Below are 8,013 nucleotides of genomic sequence, written 5' to 3' on the forward strand. Positions count from 1 at the left end.
AAACTCCAGTCTATCTAGATCCCTCTGTAGGGGATCCACATGATGCTTTCTTCATGAGAAAGTTCTGTATCTTTTTCCCCAACACGGGGTGAACTTTTGTTCCTCAGCCAAAGGAGAGCATGGCTACACATTGGCTGCCTTTGTTGGAAACATAATTGAGTCTTGGTTTTCAGGAGCTGTAGTCTTCCTTTGGCTCTCTGCCTAACATGTGTCTGATGGAGCTTGAAGCCTCCAGCCAGCACTGTGTTTCTCTGCTGGATACCAGGCAAGCACTGGCACGCTCTGTAACTTGTTTGCAGTGTATCCCCATTCCTCACACTTCTGAAGTTCACATCCTTTTCATCTCAAGCATCCAGGATTTCCACAAGCCCATATACTTCAGGTTTCTGTCACCTTGCATGCAGGTACAGGCTCCAAGCACTCCAATCTTATACCCACAAAGAGATTCCAAAATATTCTCTGACATAAGCAGTAATGAGCAGGAGGAAGTGGTTTAATGCAGACGGGTATGTGCAGTGACAATTCCACTCCACAAAGTGAGCAAAGGCTAATGGTCTCCCTACTCCTAACACAGCATGCTGAGTGTCCTGGGTTTGGCAAAGTACAGGGCTAATTTTTTGCAATAGTCAAGAGGAGATATTGTCAGACCCTCATGACATTTAATACCACTTCATGTCATTGCCAGGGGCAAGGGACTCTGGCTTCTGCGAAGAAGGGAGGGGCTTCTGGTTGATGAATTATGGAGGGAGGGGTGGAGCCATCTGCCCCTTTTTCATTGTCTCAGGGTTTGTGGTGAGCGTTTTTCCATGTGAAACACCATCTCTTTTGTATACATTTGTTATTAATATTATTGCCATTCCTTTTTGTTTTCTTATCTCATTGCTGATTCCAGTAAACTGTTTGTACCTCAACCCATGATCTCTGCCTTTTGTACCTTCCATGGGAGAGCAGCAGGAACAGGAGCTGCTTGTAGTGGGAGTACCAAACTGGGTAATTCCTTTCCTAAATCCTGACACTGCTTAACTGAGCATGTGGAGGACATAGTGGCACATCCATGAAGGCTATGAACATCCATTCAAAGATCAGTACATACCTGGTTTTAACAGGTGCTTTATTTATCTTCTGAGTACCTTGAGCAAATTACTTGGCACAGCTGCCTACAGCCCTCTCCTTTAAAGTTTAATTTGTCTTAACTAGATTTAAGTAAAGCATCAACTCAATATCATCACAGCATTCTCAAGTTCCAGTTTGGCAAGGCTGAAGAAAAAAGCTCAACAAGAAGTTCCATCCAAGGAGAAATTACACTCTGAGGTAAATGTGTTTCCAAGGGAAATGATTTTCAGCCTTAGACCCTGCAGGATCTTAACTTGCCCTGTAAGCCCACAGTTCAAATACCTCAGAAATATGGTGAATGTTTGAAATCTAAATGCGAGCTAAGAAGCTAAAGATGAGATTGAGTGCTCAGTCTTACAAACTTTGTAACTTCAGCCTCTGCTTTTTGTAGCTATGTGGTGTGTGGGGGTTTTCTTTTTTGTTGTTTTTTTTTTTAAATGAAGTAACGAAGTCCATTTTATAAGCATCAGAGTTCCAAAAAAGGGTAAAGTATTAAAGCAATATAAGACTATTTTCATCCCCTAGAAAGATAAGTAAATTTAAGACCAAAGGATATTGCTGCAATTAAAATGTTCAACACTTTGGTGCTGCTTAGCTTTCCTTTAGTCACAAAAACATGCACTTCTTTATCAATGTAAAAGATTCTTTTTTTCCTAATTATATTTCTACAAAATCCTCTGACAGAGAAATATCAGATGTGGCAGACAGATTTCAAGCATTGGAGAGAAAGCACTATATATAAGTCTAGATAATCACTTATCATCAAAACCTCATTATGGATTTGTGGACATAATTATGATTTTTAAAGCACTATATTTACACATTTCACAAAATCAGTATTTGCTGCACAGAAGCTACAGCTTGCAGAGTTTGACTCTGTTTCAGGTGCATGTCTTTTTCAAGGAGACCAAATGCATTCTGCATGGCTTTGTACTCCGGAAGGATTGGTATTTCTAGGGAGAAAACAGCATAAAACTAAAAACTTCCAACTGCTACCTGTCCTTAAGAAGCACCAAGCATTTGTGCTCTTACAGAGAGAACCCTCTGCAAGGATTTTAAAAGGTTTACAAGCCTTCCTTCATAAAACTGTTTATGCACACTCTGGGTTAGAGTGATGGAGCTGCATTCTGCACTGGTCTCCAGTAAAGGATAGAGCATTACCTATTATCACATTACTGCATCAGTTTGTGTTCTGGAAGTCTCCAGTTACTTAACAGTAGACTCCCTTAAATAATTTATTGTTATTACATATATTTCCTATGATGGTAGTGCTCAAGAGTTTTAAATGGAACAGGATCCAAACCCAGTATCAAACACAATAGAGAGAAAACCCCTGCCCCAAAATGCTTGCAAGGTGAGATGGTGTGATGTATGATGATCTTAGAGGTCTCTTCCAACCTTGATAGTTCCATGGTTGTACATACCAGGATACAAGACAGTCTTGGCCAGCATAGCAGGCCAGAATTAGGCACATTGGCAGCCCACCTTCTGTTTTTGTAGGCATCATGCAAAAGAATAAACCTAGTGGTAAATGGGAGCAGATAATCTTCAATGACGAAAAGCTGATAGGCAAACAGAGGGACAAACAGCAGTCAGAGTGAGTAGTTTAGGTTTGACAGGCTGGCAGGAGATAAGAGGACTATCTAGCATAACCAATGCAAAGGTGAAGCAACATGGGCAGGCAGATCTAAAAAATTAACTTGTTGGATCATTCAGGGTAGGGATCGGTGAGCCAAGGCTGCATTTCTCAGGGTAGGATGTTGCAATATTTGAGATAGTAAAAGAGTTTGGCTCTGGTTTTGTGAAAAAGCTCCAATTTCAGGGGTCCTGTACAGAAAAAATGACAGATATTAGCACATAACTGGACATCACAAGTTAGAATGAGGCTTTCTTTCCCTTGTCAGAGGGAACCATTAACATTTATTTTATTTTATTTTATTTTATTTTATTTTATTTTATTTTATTTTATTTTATTTTATTTTTTTATTTTATTTATTTCTGAGTTAGGTTATTTTGTTTTCTAGCCTTAGGCTAGATAAACTTGACTCCACAGTGTTAATGTACACCAGTTTGTTTGACAAGAGTCAGTTTTATGGCAAAACTCACAATAGTGATGCCTAAACTTTTAAATGAAGTGGCAGCATCAAGGAATTTCATAAGAATATCAGTTATAATTTTTTTAAGAAGTTCTGGCACACAGGGTTTCAGTAAAACCTCAAAAAATATTGCTAAAATGTGTAGCAAATTAGAAGTGAATTAGATTTGGGCATTTATTTCTTGATAATGCTTGAATTTTAAAATGACTTCTGTGATTTCTTTTCCTGCCTGATTAGAGATTTCAGAATACTTGAGACTAATATTGTTTCTTATTGTATGTATTTGTTTATATAGCCCTGTTATTTGCTGCTATATATTGCTGTAATGACAGTTTTTGGGTTTACAAAGCTCAGAATACCACTATCAGTGCTTTTTAGTCAAAAATTTCACCATCATTTTATATTATTTCTTGCAGATACGTGTTCCTAGAAGTATGTTTGGCATCTTCATGCTAGGTGGTCACACATGGTATTAGGAACATCTTTTGTTTCTGTTCTTCCTAAATGCTGTCTGCATCCCCACACATGAAGTTTTTGCTACTTTACACCAGAAGAAGTGGCTTTACTAGAAGTTAGTAGATTAGGGGCACTTTAATATCCAATGAACCATCAAGCTGTAAATTACTTGATGATCTCACACTGAACTGACAGCAAAACCAAAAGCAAAGCCTAGTTTTGTCCAGAACTACCTTTAGCAAAGCTTACATACTTATGTAAGCACACCCCCCCGGTTAAGAATTTAAAAATTAGACCAATTAATATTTGTCTAGATCCCTACAGAAGCTCCCACTTTGTCTTTCACACTGAGGTTTGTCTTCACTTTGTGAAAAGTTGTGGATTTTAACTTCAGGTGGACAATGTACTGACAAAGAAGCATGATGTAACTGTTGTATGATTTACTCAGTTGAGTCAAAAGCTCACAACATAGGTAACTTCAGCTTGATGATTCACAGGGAAATTATAAACTGTGTTGTCTTTGCCAGGATATTGACTCAATTTAAGTAATTCCAGTTAAGGGTTCACCTTTGTTGGATAGTGTAGACATGGCCTGAGTTGTGTAAACTAAATTCCTGACCTCTGGAAGCTGCTTGTGTTTGTTTCATGCCTTTAAAGGTTACAGGTTTACTTTATTAAACAGTAAGTCTTTTTATTCACTTCACATTTCTTGCTCTAACCTCCTTCTAAAGAAAGTCAATGTAATCTTAACCCAGTAGCATTTCCATCTTCAATATTATGTCTCCACCTGACTCTGGATTCAGCATATGCTCCCTGACCTCTCATAGCATAGGCTGAAATTGCAGTCTATTGGTACATCTTTTGAAATGCATTGTCATAAACTTCACTGTTATGAGTCTGACACTCCAGAGGGTCAGTAATTGCATGGGTTCTGCTGCACTCTCTTAACTGTGCTATCTGCCAAAAGCTTTTAGAACACCACCTTCTACTCTATAGCAAACCTAGCCTTGAGAAAACCCCTTCAGAAGTCATTCTACTTGGCATGGTTAGCAAAGCAAGTGGTACCAGGGTTGCAGGAATTTTCTTACTTTCCGAGAGGTCTAAATAGGAACAATGTAGGTTTCCTCTTTTTCATTAGGCTTGCTTCAGTTTTCATCAGCCATGCTTGTATTTAATTGTGTTCTTGTAATTCAAAATAAAATAAGAGTCATAGAAACATAGAATCATAGAATGGGTTGGGTTGGAAGAGACCTTGAAATTTATTCAGTTCCAACTCCCAATCTTTGGCAGGGATACCTTTCACTAGACCAGGTTGCTCAAAGCCCCATCCAACAAACTGACCATGTATAAGCTAAAGCCTGTGGAAGAGAGCTTGATTTAGTTGCTCAGACAATTCTCACGTGTAAACAATGGTCTGAAGTAATGGAAACTAATTTAGTGTTTCAACCTAACACTAGTGGAGACTGCCTGAGAGCTGAGCCTCATTTGGTACATAAGCAGTAAAGGTGTGCTTGTCCAGCACTTGTTGGCAGTAGAGATGGCAAATTTTACAATAAGTAAAATAAAAGGTTAATTAGTGCCTTATTCATAATGCAGAAATAAACTTGATCCCCTCACCCTGCTTCAGGTAGCTGACGGAGGGCAAGCTAGTTAAGAAGTGGCACCCAGCTATGTAATGGACTCTTATTCTAGGAGACTAGAAGTGAACTTCAGTGCCCTGCTAGTGTGGGGAGTGAAGCAAATTTGCCTGGGCAAGAAATAGTATACCTGTCACCAAAGAGCAACTGGAGCAGTAATTCTCACTAGTTTTTCTGGAAGAGGCTTCATTTCAGTCCTTCAGAATGGTCTAACTAGGCTACCAGTGCTTGCCAAAAAATAAATAAGAGACTGATACTTCTCTGAATCTCCAAGCTACCTGTATGGGACTTTGCAAGAAGATGAAGTCCAGTGATCTGTGATGATGCGTCTTGGAAAAGTTTCTCATGAATCCTCTGCCTCTTTTTAGATGTTGGGGGTGAAAATGTGAGTTTGTAACCCAATTTTTTGTTTATATCCAGGAGTTCTTATACAAATACAAGCCTTACTGGGTGTTTACTTGTAGAAAGAGTTGGGCTAAGTCTAGATGAGCAAGTGAGTGGGAATTGCAGGAGTAAAATGGCCAAACATGGAGCCTGCACTCCTGGTTTATCTACTTTTCAATATGAGAGAGAGTTTGAGCCTGTTGCTGCAAAAGGCCACAGGTTTCCTTTGACCATGTAGGCAGTAAAACAAAGCTGTATGCATAGATGTAGATATCTGTTTTACCCCTTTGCATTGAGTGTCACTGAGCAGTAACCTCTTGATAAAATGAGGAGACTGGGCTTCCAAGCTGTAGTTGCAATAACAGCTACCAAGAGAAGTACATGTTGTATATCAACCCCTGCCTGGGCACTGTCTGGAGTGAATGCCACCGTCCTTTGTGTCAAAACACTGCCAACCACTATGGTTGGGTAGCAATTTGACAAAACCAAACCCAGATCTATGCTGTGTTTGCTATTATATAGTCTAAAATTAGGTTAGCATCAACAACGCAAACTTCAAGGCTCAACTGAAGTTAAAAAGGAGTTTTTAATTATTGCACAATTAGTGCCCTAATGGTAATGTGTTGCACTGTGTCAGTTTTATGCTAAGCCCATTACTAGTTGATTCCTTTTTTTAACAATCCTTCTAGGTAAATCTTTTTCTGTCAAGTCTCTGGCAGAACAAATGTGGTAACAGGAGCTCCTGATATTATTCCATAACCGGTTATTTTATTCCATAACCAGTGATTTTATTCCATTCTCTTCTCTAAGTGCTGCTGCATCCCAAGTAATTGGACAAACAGAGATGGAAGAAGCTGAATATATCTTAAATAGTTTTTTCAGGTTCAGAGACCTAATTATACTGCTGTCCTTCCTCATGTAGCACATAACTGTCAGCTGTGCAGAGCCACAGGATGTTAGGATGATGTTGGAAGATGGAGATACAGCTGCAGTTACATTAAGCAAATACTGTACCTGCAGAAAAATATTTAATGTTTGGGTTAGTTTTGCATTAATGTAAATGTAATCTTCCAATATAAACATCCGTTCTCTCTTTAACAAGGAAGACCCTGCTATTTGTACAATCAAGGCTCCTCTTAAGGAGGTTTCTAAAAGATGTTTTGCTATTATGGAAAGCTTCAGTCTTGCTCTACAGTTCAGCCACACAGTGGGAGGGAGGAAAAGGCAATGTAGAAAGTGGACTCAAGGATCTGAAAGGCAAAAGAAACCCATCATTTAATATTTTATCTTTATGTTTCAAATTGTTGCTTTTGAATTTCCTGAATCTTAATTTAAGAAGTCTCTTTGACATTATTTTGGCTGTAAATTATTTATATGTTTCCCCATCTCTTATGGTACTCTGTTTCTGGGCTTCCTGCGAGACCTCATCAGCTTCTAGCAACATGCTGAGGCACTGCTGTAATCTGTCAAAAAGGAGGGGAGATAGGCCTAACAAAGTGATGCTCTGGGATTTTTACTAGCATGAATTGTCAAAGATGAATAACCAGTAGTGTGTTTTCTCATTTCTGAAAAGCTGTGGAAAATCCCTGGTAATTTTTTTTAGAATAATTCATTAACCAGCCTCTTTACCCTTCATTGTCAAATCTTACGATCTCTCTTTTTTTCATCAATCTTAGTGAAGAACGCTCACATTTTTACATCTTACTGCTTGAAGAAATCTTCCCAGAGCATCTTTGTTGGTATTTTGTTCCATTCAATTTAAAATACCTCAAGAGAGATGTTTCTGTATCCTTCAGAGCTGAGGGATGGTAAGTCCAGGACATTTCACTGTCAGGTATATTTTCCCTGTGAAATTAGGCTAAAAAGTCCTTTCTCCTTTGCACTTTATTACACCCAGGACTGCATATATCTTAATTCTTCTGCCTGAACTGTATTACTCCTTTCCAGACACTTAGACAACAGCGACTATTTTTTGGCACCTGTAATTTTGCCAAACTGGAACCAAGATTAGATTGTGCAGCATCCACATCAGCAAGCACAAAATGAGCAAACCTCCATGGGAACTGCAGTGTGTCCAAATGCTACACGGAGCCTTGGCAGGGGTGAGTACAAGCAGGGTTTCTTCATTTCATCATAAACTCCCATTTCATTAGCCCTCCATAATCGTCTTAGGTTTGTTTCAGGGTTACTGTTTTCAAATTTCCCCCCATCATTCAGAGGGAAATGTCAGCCCTTTACTGTTTTCGATTTATTCATAGTCATAAAAACTTTTTAGGCTCTGCTTCAGTTTCTGGAGATCTTAATTTTTAAATTGAGATAACTAAGGC

Source organism: Pithys albifrons, chromosome 6 (genome assembly GCF_047495875.1).
Source record: "Pithys albifrons albifrons isolate INPA30051 chromosome 6, PitAlb_v1, whole genome shotgun sequence".
Classification (NCBI taxonomy): domain Eukaryota; kingdom Metazoa; phylum Chordata; class Aves; order Passeriformes; family Thamnophilidae; genus Pithys; species Pithys albifrons.